Source organism: Anomalospiza imberbis, chromosome 5 (assembly GCF_031753505.1).
Source record: "Anomalospiza imberbis isolate Cuckoo-Finch-1a 21T00152 chromosome 5, ASM3175350v1, whole genome shotgun sequence".
Taxonomy (NCBI): Eukaryota; Metazoa; Chordata; class Aves; order Passeriformes; family Viduidae; genus Anomalospiza; species Anomalospiza imberbis.
Genome location: NC_089685.1, coordinates 51515306 through 51532158, shown reverse-complemented (window position 1 = coordinate 51532158; position 16853 = coordinate 51515306). Strand labels below are relative to the sequence as shown.

The 16853-nt window shown below is 44.1% G+C and overlaps 1 pseudogene; it reads left to right on the top strand.

Annotated features, from left to right (window-relative positions):
- The first annotated feature begins 313 nt into the window (after positions 1 to 313).
- Positions 314 to 1624, top strand: LOC137474909 (splicing factor Cactin pseudogene; annotated as a pseudogene).
- The last annotated feature ends 15229 nt before the right edge of the window (positions 1625 to 16853 follow it).

Here is a 16853-nt window from a genome sequence, read left to right as displayed (position 1 = left end):
TTCCACAACCAACCCTCCCTCCTGGGGCCCTCCAGGAAATATCTTCTGTTCATGGGCCAGTGAGTGTTACTGCATGACTGATACAATTACATCATCCCATTGTGAGATGCTGTGCCTAGGGAGAGGAGCCAAGCATTCCTACCTGGATAGAATCTGACATTTGGAACACCACAGAAGCCTTTTCCCACTGGATTCCCAGATAAGCATCTGTCTTCTCCACTGGATTCCCAGAGGAAGACCAGGCACATCTACAACACCACTGGACCTTTAGAGGAAAACTACACCCTTCTACAGGACACTGCAAGGGAAGAACATGACACTGCAAGGGAAGAACATGGACTTCCGGAGGGACATGACCATCATCACAGAGGATGAAATTGCCAAGCTCCGCAAGCTGCAGGCCTCTGGGAAAGGAGGACCAGAGGAGAGTCGTGATGGTGTCAATGCCTCAGTCAGCCCAGATGTGCAGTCCGTGTTAAGGGGAAGACATACAACCAGCTGCAAGATCTGTACCAGGGCATTGAGAGCAAGATCCAAGCAGGAGGGCCCAACCTGGACACTGGGTACCAGGAGAGCCTTCTGCAGCAGCTGAAGGTTTACATGGCTCGGGCTAGGTGGCAGGAGTGGCACCAGGACATGCTGTGTCAGAAGCTGTACAAGCTGACACAGGAGCAGGGTGTGGAGAGTGAACCACTGTTCCCCAGCTGCCCCCAGCAAGAGGCTGGATCCCAAGGAGAGTCTTGAAGGACAGCCAGGGCCATCCTCAGAGCCAGAGCAGAACACAGAGGCCAAGAGAGAGGCCGTGCTGATGGAGGAGGATCTGATCCAGCAGAGCCTGGATGACTACGGAGCAGGCAAGTACAGCCCCTGGCTGCTGGGCCCCAGTGAGTTGCCCTTCAACACCCACATGCTGGAGACCGAGGAGGACACGCACCAGCTGCTGCTCCTGCGCCAGCAGCTCCAGGTGACAGACGATGCTTCCGAGAGCACTGACAACACCTTCCGTAAGGCCAAGGAGGGCATGGACACAGACGAGGCACAGTTTAACGTGGAGATGCCGCTCACGGGCAAGGCCTATCTGTGGGCTGACAAGTACCAGCCACATAAACCTCGCTTCTTCAACCGTGTGCACACAGGCTTCAAGTGGAACAAGTACAGCCAGACCCACTACGACATCAACACCCCCCCACCCAAGACCATGCAGGGCTATAAGTTCAACATTTTCTACCCCAACCTCATCGACAAGCACTCAACGCCTGAGTGCTTCCTGGATGCCTGCCCGGACAACAAGGACTTTGCCATCCTGCCCTTCCATGCCGGGCCACCCTAAGAGGACATCGCCTTCAAGATCGTCAGCAGGGAGTGGGAGTATTCCCACTGCCATGGCTTCCGCTGCCAGTTTGCCAATGGCATCTTCCAGCTCTGGCTCCATTTCAAGCGTTACCGGTACCACTGGTGAGGGCTCAGCACCCTCGGATACCTGTCAGGGATGGGCAGGAGGCCTCATCCCACAGCACAGACACTGCTCCATGCAGGGCCCCAAGGCCTGGCCCTGCACTGGGCATGTTCCTGAGGCTTTTCTCCATCCTTGCATTTATCATGAAGGACCCTGAAACTCCGGTATAAATAAGGGTTGTTTTAGCCATGAGATCTTGGAAAAAAAGAAAAAAAAAAAAAAAGGTGATTTTTACAGTTTTTTACAGTTTTGGAGGAATTCAAAGCTGTTTGTGTGGACCATGACAGTTGCAATGCTGCTAGCTTTTACTATAATAATTAAAAATTTAAGCTCTTATATATGCCCATATCTACATCACAAAATTAGAATGGCTTTACCACACCCTCCTTGTAATTCCTTCACCAAAATAATTCTGTTTTTATTTTAAGCATAAGTTGTTCAAATTCTCAGTGTCTTTCGTATTAATAGTATCTAAATAAGTTGAAACATTTATAGATATTAAACTTCAATAAGTTAACTTTACTGATCTTAGCAACATTTAAGTTTCATTAAATTTAGGTGTAAGTACTCTTAAATTACATTTTATCAGTTTGGTATTCTGTTGAAGTTAAGTTTATTATTTTTTCAAAGTTCATTCATTTCAAATTTTAGTATTGTTTAATATAAATTACCTTATATAAGTTTTGTTAAAAGTGATTTGTCTAAACTGTAAGACATGTAGTTATTTTCCTAGAGACATAAAACAGCTCTGATTAAAACAATAGGCTGCTTAATTGATCCAATGTCTTTTTCTACAGCTATTCAATTTAAAAAAAAATTAGTCTGATTTTCGCAGGTTATTACTTTTGTTCTTTAAGGAAATGGAGCTTAAGCGGCTTCTTAACACATCCACGCATGTGGATGGGCACACATACACACAGAGTCCCTCTCATCTCCAATAGCTTTAGGACTTACTGGCTAATTTCAAACAGGTTTTATAGAGAAGCAGAAATTAACCTCAGTGGCCAGGCAGAGAGGAAGAAAAGCAAAATTAACATCTGTCTGAGGGAAGAACTATAATAATTAGAAAATCAGCTCAGGGGTACATGACAAAAACCAAAACTAAGTCCAACTTCTATCCCAATATGTAAATTATTGAGGATAAACTTTAGACACTTGATGAGTTCCTTGTAGGCAGAGTTATTTAAGGCACTCATTCAAGGCTTTTTTTTTTTTTTTTTCATTTGTAGATCCTTATACTTCTTCCAGTGGAAATGCAAATCTGTTTAGGGCACTTCAGCCTGATGATAATTATCTTTTATGGCCTCTCAGAGTTCATGGATCCTCCAAGATTGATGTACTACGAGTTGTAAAATAATTCATCTCATGCAGACTTCTTGCATCTGCAGTTTGGGGCTAGAAGTTTCAGGAACACCCAAGTAGACAAGCAGAATTTCCTAACTCTGGTTGAATTAGAAATAGTGCTTAGAAACCTCTTTAATAGTATTTTAGCATTTCAAATTGTGGCTGAAACAATAAAATTGACAGCAGGAAGCAACCCTTGTTAACATCCAGCACAAGTTTTCAAAGAGACATTAAAAATACCTGTGAAAAAGTGTGTTTGGAAGCCCTTTCCTATATCGTGACCAGACATCCCTAGTGCTCATCTGTGGGATAGGTTAAAGCAAGGGCTTAGATCGTTGCAATTTATTTCCCTCATCACTGTCCCCAAGAGGTCTCACAAGACTGGGTTAAAAAGAGTTCATACTGTGGTCCGATTCCAGTGGCACATTCCTTCATACACAGGCAGCCCTAATGAGAGTTCCTCCATAAAAAGTCCTATTTGATCCCTAATATTTTTGCTAAGCTAAAACCAGAAGAATATACAGATTTTTTGAGCAGCATTTCAAAAAAACAGCACTAATCATTCATCAGTAACTCTCACTTATATTTCCTTATTGAGACTTTTTTGAGGAGAAATAATATTTCAAATGAAGATATGTCTATTAGCCTTCAGAGGCATCACTTATTTGATAGCAGAATTGATGTTTTGCTAATCAACTGCTCACATAGGGATCTGAAAAGAAATCCATGAGAATATGACAAGAATAAGACAAGGGACACATGGCTTGGAATGATAGAATACCCTCCTGGGCCTCCTCAGAGTCCTTCATTTTGTGTATTTTGGAAAATCCATTTTCAGCCATCCTATAAAAAGATTAACCAATTACTCACATCATTCTTTTGTTTCATTTCTCATACACAGACTCCACTGGTATATTATTTTCACTGGTTTCTGACCAACGTAATTTTTGTGACATTTTTCAGAAAGGCTGTTGAATAGCAAGAAAATTGTAATTATGCTTTCTCTTGGACAAGGAAACTGCAAACTATGCTTTATGACAGCATGTTGACCAGTCTGTTTTTGCAAAAAAAACAAAACATGCCTCAATCCTGAGATGTATTAACAGAGCTCTGGCTCTCGGAGCCCTGAGGACTCCTGCAGCCTTAATGGCCTTGCCAGTCTCACCTGGGGGCCCAGAACCATGACCCCCTGTCCATGGGCCTAGCTCAGCTCCAGGGCTCCAGCCCTCCCTGGGGCCATGTGTTGTGTGCTGCAGACGAGGCCATTTCTGATGCTGTACACTGGATAATTCTTTTACCAACACTCAAGGTAGCTCCATCTCCAGTCCAGTTTCCTGCTGTTCAAGGCAGGACTCCCCCAGACCTGTTCCCCCATTTTACCTTATTTTTAGGTCTGTCAGTGGATCCTGCCATTGCCATGGAATCATTTAGCTTGGAAAAGACCTCCAGGATCAATGAGTCCAACCATTGAACAATTTCACCTGGTCAGTTAGACCATGGCACTGAGTGTCACATAATTTCTTGAGCACCTCCAGGGATACTGACTCCACCACATCCCTGAGAAGCCAGTTCCAATGCCTGACAGCTCTTTCAGTGAGGAAAGTCCTCCTAATGTCCAACCTTAAACCCCCCAGTGGAGTTTGGGGCCATGTCCTCTTGTCCTGGTGCTGGTTGCCTGAGAGAAGAGGACAACCTGTTGTCACCAAGTACTGCAACCCTGGGCTCTGGGGACAGAGGGTCTTGCACATCCCCTGTTGGCATCACCCTTAATCATAGCACCATCCCCATGTCCAGCCCCTGTTGGGCTGCTCCATTACATCAGATCAAGTAAAAAACCACAAGAATTTGTGTTCTGGCCTGAATGACAAGGTCACGTAGAACACGCAGAACATCTTTCCCCCCGACCCACTTGCATGCTATGTATGAACACACATCCTGCCTGGCCACAGCCAGTGCTGTAGCAGGAAAAATGCTGCTCCTTCCAAACATGCAAGAGAAGAGGTCAGAGACTTGCTTCAAAACCCTTTCCCTGTTACTTTCAAGGGCCTGCAGTCAGGAGCCAGGAAATGTTGCACAAAGAAAGGCAGCTAGGGCTATGGAAGCTCAGAACAGAATTTCACCCCCTGACTGCTGTCACCACTTATGGATAAATGAGCCAAGCAACACATGACACAAAAAAGCCCACCAGAATGTACCAGCTTTCTTCCTCCACTCCTTCCTCCTGTACCATCAGCTCCTCTTTCTTCCTTCACTCTAGAAACCCTTATTCCATTATTCCCTTGTTCCAAGGGTTTCTAGAGTGGAGGAAGAAAGAGGAGCTGATGTTTCACAATATATGCAGATAATGAATTATTCATATGCTCTAATGGAGAGGGAAAAGAGCAATATTTCCAGTTCAGCATCAGCACACATTGAAAGCGCTGTGAAAACCCACCAGAGGTGTGACATAGCTGTCAGTCCATGTGAAAGGCCAAGATTAAACACCCCTCTCACCCAGCAATCTTAGTCTAAGGACAGCAATCATGAATCAGCCACAGAGGGCTTGCTCCAGGAAACCACCCTTAGAAAGGGCCAGGATGGCTTGGAAATGCACACAGACAAAACCACACCAACAATCTGCCCACAAACAGATATTAATAACCTACAGCCGGTACATGCACAGGCAGATTGCTCCAAGCCTCCCTGGGTGTGGGGCTGGGAGCACATCCTCCCATCCTGCCCTCTCCAAAGGAGTAAACTGCACTAAGAGGAAACGCAGAGGAAGGAAACCTCCTCATACCGCCTCACAAAGGGCAAGTCCAAGAAAACAGGGGTCTATTTACAGTCCTCCACGGTCCCTGCCCACCAGATGGTCCCTTTGAGCTCCTTGGTGGGGCACAGCTTAGGGCTGTGTTAAGACTCCCCAGAGCTGGGGTAAGCCCACAGCAGGAAGGAACCAGGGGATTGTGCCAAGTGCCACCAATACAAGACTACACTGTGTGAGGTGCAGATAACCTCATTTTCTGTGGAAGATTAGAAGAGACATTAGAAGAGAGCTATGTGTTTTCAGGTGTGAGGTAAGGAAGGAGGAGGCTATTTCTTATGGGAAAATCTAGCAAGTAAAACAACACACAAAAGAAAAAAAACACCACCCTAAACATAAAAAAACAATCCTGGGAAGTGCCCCTAGAAGGTTGTAAAGATAGAAGCCAAGCTAACAATCCTTTGTTCTTCTGGAAATACCTTCCTCTGCCCGTAGCAACAGAACCAGGACCCCATATTATCATCCTAAGTTAAACACAGGCCCTATTAGCTCTCAGGAGGCCAGGATTTAAACTTCTTTGTTTTCACAAAGCAAAAGAGTACATGCTTGCAGAAATCACTCTCTTCTGATTCATTTCCTCTGGCATTGTATTGTTAAGTTGCTTTAACAAAATACTCGGTTTTCTCCTCTTCCTCCCCCTTTCCTCTCCTTCAGGGCCACGTTTTCCCCCAGCTGGGAGAAAGTCTAACTTTCTAAATAAGCTGTTACTGTAGCTAATAGCCTAGAGGGAGAAAAGCCCCCTTGTGAACCCTGAGAACACTGTGTATTAACTCTTGTAAAGCAGACAAATGAAAGCAGGAACATATGTTCTACATTAGAGGCTCAGATTTTGATGGTAGACTGCTACAGCCCAACCTTCAATTAATTTTGTCCCTGCTCCATTGGTTTCTCAGGTTTTCTGAACTTCAGCCATTAAATCCGGGTTTGCATCACTCAGGTGCCAAAGGTTTCCTTCTAGGTGAAAGGAAAGAGCTTCTGACCACACAAGCCCCGTTCTCATGCTGGCATCTTTAGTACTTCAAGAGATAAATGAGAGAGACTTGGGGACAGACTGGTAAAGAGCATGGCCACATGGCATCTATTTCCACAAAACCCCACTGATGTTCTGGAGCCACACATCTGCTGAAGGAACCAATTACCTGATTGCCAGGCCTGGTTTTAAGAGAGGAACCTGTAACATACCTATGTTCCTTGTTAGAATCAATTACAAGCTGCTGTGGGCAAAAGTGTAGAAATCAGGAGGAAAAGAACCTAGCAGTAAATTTACTATACTTTTCAAGTCAACAAAAGAAAAAATGTTTCAGTTGCCACCTACTGCTTCCCAAGGAGTAAATATAGATACATGAAAATTATATAAAACTGTTCAGATCACACCTTTCAACTCATCACCTACAAGTCAGCAGTAGGCTTTCACCCCACTTCTTAAAAATGCTTTTATTCCTCATGGCCCTTTCCTGTGCAGCATCTCTTGCTTTCTAGTTGAAAGGATAGCTTGTCACCACACAGACACACTCCAGCCTTAATATTCCATTACTTTGTAAAGAATTATCTCACATGTCACCCATCATCTCTGTACAGAGGTGCAAACCACTGTCTTCTTTCCTCAATAGATTGTGGAAACATGGCGTGGGGGGGGGGGGAAGGAAAGAACCAACTACCAAAAGAGATGTAGAATTAAATTATAAAAACAAAACAAAAAAAAAGCAGAGGAAAAAATTGTGAGTTCTTAGATAACCTTTCATTCATCCAAAAGCATCTTTGTTTATGCAACAACACCAGATATTAACACTCCAAGAATTATCTTTTAATAACAAGCACTGGTCATTTGTTTTACATAGGAAAAAAAAATCTATTCAATATTTATTGTTGCTGAGGAGTGGAAACTCTACTCCACTGAAAAGCAACTGTGCTCATTATTATGACACACAAATACATATGATATGAATTATATGGAGTAGCTGGCTGAGGTGAGCCATTGCTCTTTCCTGCTGCCTCAGAACTTCAGCTGGGGCTGAACTGCTGGTAAGAGTTCACGCTTCAGATGGAAACACTCCTCTGGAGTGAGAGCAAGCACCAGCAGGGATTCAGAGACAGCCCAAATGCTCTGTGTAGTGTCAGAAGCTAATCCCACCTCTGCACAGAAGGGCTAGAGGGAAAACAGCACTCAGCAGTGAGGGCATGCTCAAACTTTCTGGCTGATGAGATTCCCAGAGCTCTTCAACATGTGCTGGGCAGTTACATCATGCACGTGGCTCTGGTTCCAGCAGCCTGCTTAATACATCAAGAGCTGCTGTGGGGGAAAGGAGGCAGAAGAGCGAGCAAACGCCTCATCAGAGTGACCTCAGTTAATGCTGCAGCCAGGTCTGTGAGGTTTGGATCCAGAACACCTCCCAGCAACCAGATCTAGAACTCTAGGTGCTGCCATTACAGAATGAGGGGCCAACAGAGGCAATAAATACATGCTAAAAACATCAAACTTCAGCTCTGACCATGGCTTTCCTGCACAAAACACAATATGCTTTCATCTGTGTCCATCTCTGCTTCGTACAAGAACAGTGCAGCCAGCAGCACAGGACTTCAGGGAGATTGGCAAAGGCCTTCCCTTCCATGCCAAGGGCAACACTTCTTGCCTGTGGCATTTTCTGCCTACACATTAATTCACCTCATTTCATGTTTGAAATTAAAGAGGAAAAAACCCCATCATCATTCAATAACAGCAGAAACATCAATTCACCAGGGGAAACAACAAAGGCAGGGGAACACAGGGAGGAAATGTTTATACATGCATAGGAACTGCCAAGAAAACTAACCCATTAAAAGACAGAAAATAAGCAAATCCCACCCTGCCCCGCTCACCCCCACCTCCAGCTGCAAACCAGCCAGACCTTTGTGTCAGCCTCGTGCAGGTGCCAAACTTGGTCCTGGCAGACATCCAGGGGTTTTTGCTCCTCAGGACAGATGGACAGCAGCGATGGTTAAAGCAGCCATGCCCTGCTGTTTGCTTTGCCAGGGCTCCACTGGGCTTGCTGCTAATGGCCACAGTCCCAGTGCACCAGGCTCTTCCTCTCAAGTAATTTTGTTTCTGTCACTGAGAACCTTCCACTTCTCATGGCTCTTCTCTCAAAAGGCTTTATCCTCCTCCACAGAGAGTAGGAACCTTGGATTTGGAGCACCTCCCACCAGGTAACCACATCCTTGCAGACACCCATTCCAAGGTGGCAGGCAGTCCCCAGCCTGACTCCCATGAATGCTTCCACTGGGAAAGGATAAAACACCTGAATAGGTCACCAGCATCAGAGTTCATCATCTCAGAGCTATACTTCTGCCACCACGTAGAATGGCAGACTCCAGGGACAAAATGGCACCTCTGCTTTTGTGTTGGATTGTGGAAATGCCAAAAGGGGTGGAGAGAGAGGGGAAAGGGTCACAGAGAAGTGGGACACCTTATGGAAACAGGCCTGTACTAGTGATCAAAGAAAACCTCTGGCCCTGCCAGAGCCAGCTCCGATCCAAGTCCACAACAGAAGTGGGGGGAAAAAGAAACAACCACAAAAAAACTCCACTGAACCCAAACCCCCTCATTTCTCTGTGTTCCACTTTCATACACAGTGTGTTGCAAAAGATCAATCCAATTCTATCTGGCAGCTTGCAACATTAGGGTTAACAATCATGTCTTTCCTTCAGATGTGCTGCTCCTGCACTCCGCACACAGCCTGAAGTTCTGTTCTCATTGTTTTGACTCCTGAAGGTGCCTGGAGTCAAAGCAGTTACTGATGAGCACTGGGTTTTACCACAGAGGATGTGGAAGAGCAGAATGAAGGTGTCCTGTGCTCAGAAGAGCTGTACTAGTGACTTCCCAGGGCTGTTTATAGTGACAAGACAGCACAGAGGAACACTGAGACTCATCCTGTGTCCACTGTATGAAGGATGACTCCAGTAGTCTTCTGCTTGCTTCTTTATTCTATGTACTTTTAATATCCCCATGTTTGTGCAAGGTATTAAACCCAGCAAACACTGATCACTGCCTTTGCTGTTCCCATTCAGATCATTAAGTTAAAGTCAACGCTTCTGCTTTTGGCAGTAGCGCAGATCCTGTGTTTCTGAGGGGAGGTTGGAACCTCCTCACTCTGCATCAGCTCCTTTGCCATGTGCATACAGAAACAGAGTTCCTATCTGCCCATTTCTAGAAAACTACAGGTTTCCTAATCAACAAGTTTGGCTCTCATCTCACCTTGAGCAATTTTAAGTGTTCTCAAACACAAAATAAACCACACAAAAAAAACCCAAAAAGCCCCTAAGCAGTTGCTGACATGACTCCTGCACTGCTCCCATAGAGTGTCCTAAAGTGCATGGTTACAAAAACAAAAATAAATAAAAGGAAATAGCACATAAGCTGTGCCAGAGTAAGCTTAAAAGGCAAATGAACTTATTTTAAAATTAAAAGATTCCTCTGACACAAGATGATCCTAAGAAATATTTACATTTTCTTCCCAGCAGCCTCTTGTCGGTCTACACAAGGAAGCAAAAAGACAACCATTACCAGAGTGTTCAAATACTTATTATTTTAGTTTGCAACCATCCAAGACAAGGAGAAGCTCAGTTTTCAGCAGAAAACAGAGACATCCTAAATACAGGGAACAAGAATTCACATTGTCCTCTGGCTAAGTCAGTCCCTGCCACACATCCAGGCCCAAGGGGAAAGCAAAGCCATCGTTGTTCCCAAGATGTCGATGGTGTTTTAAAAAGAGTTTGCAAAACACTCGTGTGAGGACTTGGGTCATCACAGCTTTCCACGACCTTCATTTCTTGCAGAAGTCATCAATATTCACCTACTAATGACAACTCGTGGCCTCACAATTGGCTTTTCTCCTCCCAGCTGTGCTCGGAAGCGGTTCTTGCTCGCCCAAGGATAAAGGGATGGAGGGAAATACGCAGGTCTCTAGAGGGCAAAGTCAGAAACCTAAACATAGAACCACTCTTTCTTCTTTTGTTGGGCTTTCATTGTCAGTGTCAAGAGTGTCTTATGGATCAGCAAGGTGACCACCAAAACACACACAGGGCTTTTTGTCCTGTGACTTTGACGCCATTCTCTCAAGTGTCTCTCTAATACAAATGCTAATTTATGCTTTGCTTGTTCTTTTTGAATTCATGCACAGGAAAGATTTCTAGTGCCAAATTGTTGTTTTAGTGGTTTCATCAGAAAAACAAAAGCAGACTAAAGAGAAAGTTAACCCTGAGGTTTCAGGAGGAAGCATGGAAAGCCTGAACCTGGCAATACTCATTCCAACTAAAATAGTTCCAAGTACACAACTTTTGTCACAGCATTTGTAGCTTGAATTAGTGACATTTCCAGGACCTCTCTTTCATTTCCCCTCGACTTCAGGATTTCATTCTTGTGTGTATTTTCTGAAATAAATCCAAACAAAACCAATAGGACATTATCTCAGCTCTCATAATCCTCTCCCATTGTTTCCCCACCTTCAGCTCCTGTGCCTCAGCTATATTAAGTTAACTGATCACAACCAAAAGCCTCAGTAAGAATGAAGTTTTTCTCATTTACCAGACTGACAAAGGCAATTCCAGGACTAACAAGAGCTTAAACACCGCTCAGTCTAGGTGGATGCATTTCCACCATGCTCACCAGGAACAAGAATTAATATTAAAACACTCTTCAATAACCTAAGTGCTGACAGACCCTTTAATGAAACAGCTCTAGCACTCAGTTTAAATAATGATCGAGCCCTGAAAGCTTACAGCATAGGGCCATTAACAAGCTCTACAAATCTCAGGTAACGTCTTCACAGAATTTTAAAAACACTTAGCAAACACTAATTAATTAAGCATCACATCACCTTCCAAACTAAATTACTGAATTCCCCACGATAATACATTAGATTTTCCTGTCTCCACTTCAGGTTGTTCAAACAATTTGCTTTCTCATTTTCCTTAGAGTGAACACTTGCTCTTCCCTTAGCAACCACTGCAGTCAAACCCACTACAAATGCAGAGGCCTGGATACAATTTCAATCAATGAGTGAAAGAGGGATTTTCACCTTTTACCAGCTCTAAGTCCAGCATTATTTCACCCCCATCAGCAGGTGGGCTCCAGGGAAGTAATGCTGCATGCTGGCCATAAAGGTCAATCTATATTAGATGTGGTCAGAACAGAATGCAAGCTCCCAAAAAAGCAGGTTTCCATCACCCCCATCACTGTGGCATTAGCTGATAACACAGAGAGGCTGAGAGCATACAGAGAAGATTCCTCTCAAGTGCAGCTGAACAGAATGATCAGCTCCATTTGTTAATGGACATTCAGCTGGCTGGATGAGGCTAAGAGTAGCCCAAAATATATATATACTGTGGATTTCAGTCTTAAGCAACAGCTATTTAGTGCTGCAAATCAGTTCCTATTGAGCCACTGGATTTATCAAAAGAAATAGAGCCATAAACAACCCACTCCTGAGAAGAAGTGCTAAGGCTCTTTAAGTGCACATTGGAGCAGTGAAGGAACATCAAAGCATCAGAATGGAGGCTTCAGTTTCTTCCTTTCAAACAGCAATGCACAAAGGAAAAGAGTTTGTTTCAACTCACACAGAGGCAGAGCTGCATGCCTAGGGCAGCCTCTGGAGCCATGGCTTCCTTAGCTCTTTGAGAGCTCCAGAGAAACAGAGAAGTTCCCTTGGATGAAAGGGCCTGGATCTAGAAAGCAACACTTCCCTCAGCCCCGACAGTTCTCCTCCTTCCTGCAGTAAAAGCAGCCCAAACAAAGCTGAATTCTACAGATAACGTTATGTCACCTTGAACAATGTCTACTCAAAAGATACTTACTGAAAGCTTATTTATATTTTTTTCCTTGTAAAGGACCTGCGACAAGTCATCCATGAGCAAAATTCGGCAGTGTCAGCGCACATCCTCTGACACAAGGCAACAGCACCTGCTCCCTACACCAACACACCTCTGCAAGTAAGAACAACTTCACATTCAGGCGAAATCATTCCATGTCTTAGATCACCAGTGCTATTAAAGTGTGACATACCCAGAGAGAAAACATCCAAAAAGAAGAAGCAGCTTCACATCACAACCAGGCCCAGACAAAGGCTCCTGACTGTCGCTACCTCAAAGGCCTGGCCACGTACGAGAGAGGAAAATTTAACCTCTACCAGGTGCCCCATACAGGTGTGGCTGATTAGCAATTGGGCACAACAGCTGAACTTGAGCCAGTCAGTGCCAAAGATGGCTTTAGTGAGGCGCCGTAGTGCAGAGATGCAGCTGACAAAAATGATGAAGTGAAATTGTGTGCTCTGGGGACTGTCTTGTGCCTCAGCATTTAAGAGTGTGGCCATTTAAACATTCTGGTACCACTGCAGCAGTTCAGTTCCATTAGTCTGTGCTCATCTGCTTCTGTAGGACAGTCAGCTCTGTGGCAACAACAGCGTGATCAGGAGGCACTGAAGATGCCTGCTTTAAGGGCAAGGTTACTTTTTGGACCTGTAAGCAATTATCTCTGAATTTCCACCTGGTGCTGGAGTTGCAGTACTTGGTCCTGTAATTTCAGTCGCCGGAAAAGCTCCTTCTTGTGCCTGATATTTGGGGAGGGGGATTAGGAGAAATAAACTGGTGTTGGTTTTGTTTGTGCGTGGGGTCTGGGGTTTGTGGGGGTTTTGGGTTTTTTTAAGGAATCAACTCCAGTGAATAAAGTGAAAGCACAAATCACTAGCATTGGGAATAGGGAGTAGAACAGGCATTGAAGCTTTGTGTGACCAGTGCTGCTTTATCTCTCAGATACCCTAATTTAGGTCTGTCATGGTGAAAAGGGGCAGGGCAAGCAGCTCTGTCACCTTCCTGCATCCCTGCCTCTCGCGGTGCCTTTTGCATCCCGTGTGGGTGACAGCAGGATGTCACTCAGCGGGGCTGTCCAGCCCACCCCTCGGTGAGCCTCGTGCAGGTTAGTTTCGAGGATTTAGAAAATAGATGTGTTTCGATGCAATAGACGCGCTGCAAAAGCAGCAGTCTTTGCCCTTCTGTTAAAACGCACCGATTTGCAAAGAGACAAAGAGTAAAAGCAAACAAAGTGTGTGCAAACAGACTTAGATCCTCCCTTCTTTGTTTCTTAACAAATCCGCTGGAAGCACTCACTTGGCAGAGAGGAAAATTGTTATTTGCATTAGGACCCTCTTAAGTCGCTGCTCCTTTGCTCCGAAAAGATCATGAGCCATTGTTCTGCTCTCCAAAGCAGTGCTGGGGGCAGTGTCCCTACAGTGACTCTGGAGGAGCCTTTTCACCTCCTGGCTCAACTTCTGGCAAGCAAACTACTTGCAGCAGGGTGGCAGCCCCAGCCTAAATTTCTGAAGAAATGCAGATACACCGAACCTCAATTCAGCAAGGGCTGAGTCCTCTCTTACCAGGCCCGAGCTCTTCTTTCGGGGAGCAGCAGAGAGACAGTCACACTATAAACGAGTTACACATTGCCACTGAAGATTAAAAACTGCTGCTTGTTTAATTTTAACGAATGGAAACGTTAGGAATTAAGGAGAAGCTATGCAAAATATTAGCCCGAGGATCCCAGATTTTGGCCCAAGATCTTTCCCAATTTCAGTGACACACTGCAAAAAGACAACTGTGTCACATAACACAGCCCATTGCTACATAGAATATTGAACCAAAGGAATGATTCAGATGCTGAAGGTGCTACTAAAGGCTAGTAAAGTTCACTAGGTAGGGTTTGCTTAAATCCCTACTATGCTTCTTTTCCAGAAGGGGAAGAAAAATTGTTTTCAAATAAGGAGACATTTTTCTCAGAAGTCATCTGGTTTTGTCAAACACTTTTGGAAAAAAATCTCTGCTTTGTAACAGATAATCATAATTTATCTTCCACTGAGCTCTGCTGTAGGAGAATTTGTTTCTAGCCTTGTTCTTGTACCACAAAGAATTCAGAATTCTTCATTTCTGTTATTCTTAACACTGTCTGTGTATCCAACTAAAGTCTTCCTTTTCCTGGTATCCCTACCCTTAAGTACTCTGCGTAGGAGGTATAAGGGCTTATCCACTCAGTGCCTAGCCACAAAGGTTACATATATTTGAAACTCTTCCAAGGTTTCTAGGTGAAATGAAACATTGCCATTGTGAAAACAATTCTTTCCAAATGCTGCAGAGTGCCATCACACAGTGAAATTGCTGTTATTGCACACAAGCATCAAGGAATGTTCACACCTGATGTCTACAGAAAGCTCAGGATGTGCAGAAATGCCCAGGGTTATGCTGATACTGGATACTTCAACATCCTGCTTGATATTTTTGGAGTCCCAGGATATTCAGCAAACCTGGAGGCAACTCTAGATGACTCGTTAGCACAGAAAAAGGCTTATGAGTTTCAAGAGGCTTTTGATTTTCTGTTTTTATTTTTGTTTTTCAATAAGTATGCAAGGAACAAAAAGCCAAGGTGCAAGAATTTTATGTTTACCTAGAAAAGTACCTTAGGTACAAGGCAAGTCCTAGAAAAACTGCTGGTGCCCCAGCCCAGGTGATGACTGAAGTCTCAAATGAGTGACATTTTTGTACCACACCAGTGCTGTTGATTCTACAGGAGCTGAGCTGAATCGTTCATGTGCCACTCAGACCAAGTGCCCCCTGACTCTGGAGCAAAACCTGCCTGATCAGTGTCTGAAGGATGCAGCCCTGGGGTACATGGTTCACTGCTACTGCCAATTAACTGAGAAAAACATCCCCATCACTGACTGGGTTCCCACTGCCTCTTTATTAACCTTTCCAGGCTTTGCCTGTACCCAGAAGGCTTAACTGAGCTTGGAGAGGCAGTGTGCTAGGCAAGGTCTTAGCAGAGAGAGAGCATCTGCCTGCAGGAGGCAAAGGCAGTACCTCCAGGAGCAGGGCAAAACAACCCATGCAAGTGTGTTCTGTTCTGCCCTGGGCCCTGTGCATCAGAATGTGTTATCTTCCCCTGAACACAAAGAATAAGGTGGCCAGATTTACATCCCTCTGTTTCACATGGAAACTGCTCAGGTCATCAAAGGCCAGCTAGCTGAAATCACAGAAGATACTTTTTAGTCAAGCCTACAATATATGCAAAAGGTAAAAATGCTTGTTGGCATCCCAGCCCAGAAAAGACAGAAAAATCACAAATAGAAAGGGAAATAGGGTGTAGAAAATCGCTACATTTCTAAACTCTAATTTTTAAGATTTTACTTCCAGCCCTGGAGAACTGCCAGGTTGCATTACAGTCCAGTTTTTCCTTGGTGTTTTGCTTTCCTTTTACCAGGTGTGCTAAACTGGCTGGGGTTCATGCTTGCCTCTCACACAACTATCTTGGATCTTTAAAGTAATAATACATGCTCTCAGATGTTGCACAAATAACCATGTCATGTTTGCCAATTATATTCTACTTGTCTGTTGTTAACAAACCATGCAATTTCTAGTTTCCTGCAATAAATTCAAGCATAATTATCTTGTAATCTTGCAGGTATAAATGTAATTAAACCAAGGAATCATAGTAATAATTACCAGGTAGATACCAGAGATACTGTGCTGATCCCAAATCCTTCTGTATGATGCTAATCATGTCACATGGTATTTGTGTTTCTTTGATACCTTCCTTAATATCTCTGAGAACAGCCATGTGAAACTGATTATCTTGTACATTATTAACTGGCCCCTCCAATTTAAATGGACTCTCCAGCTTGCAAGGCAATCACAAATCTTAAAGGGGACAGAGATGTGACAATTTCATTCCTAGATAACAATGCAAATGTGAGATCACGCTATGAATAACAATTGGAGTCAATCACACCAAAGTAGTTTCATGTTAAATTGCATTGCTTGGTGATTTTTTTTTTTTTTTTTTTTTTTTTTTTTGAGATAACAGAGATTCCTATGCCCTGCATCAGCTTCCTGTCAGGAAACATCATCTGTCAAACTTCCTGCTTGCCACAGTGGGGAAGAAGAAGACAATATAACGTTTTCTTTACCGGATTCATTGCGTGGCAATGGACAGCTGTGGGGAACTGCATCCAGCTGGGCAGGAAAAAGAAAAACAGTGAACTAGCAGCAAAAAGGGATGAGGAGAGACAAATACAATGAGGAGAACAAGTTCAAAACACATGAGACCTCTGAAAACAAATCACCTGGACACTCCTCCATTTTCTAACACAGTATGAAACTGAGACCAGCATGACCTTGTGGATGCTCCTGTACTTTCTGAAGACATAAAACAAGTCAAGAAATAATTTGCTCTTTAAA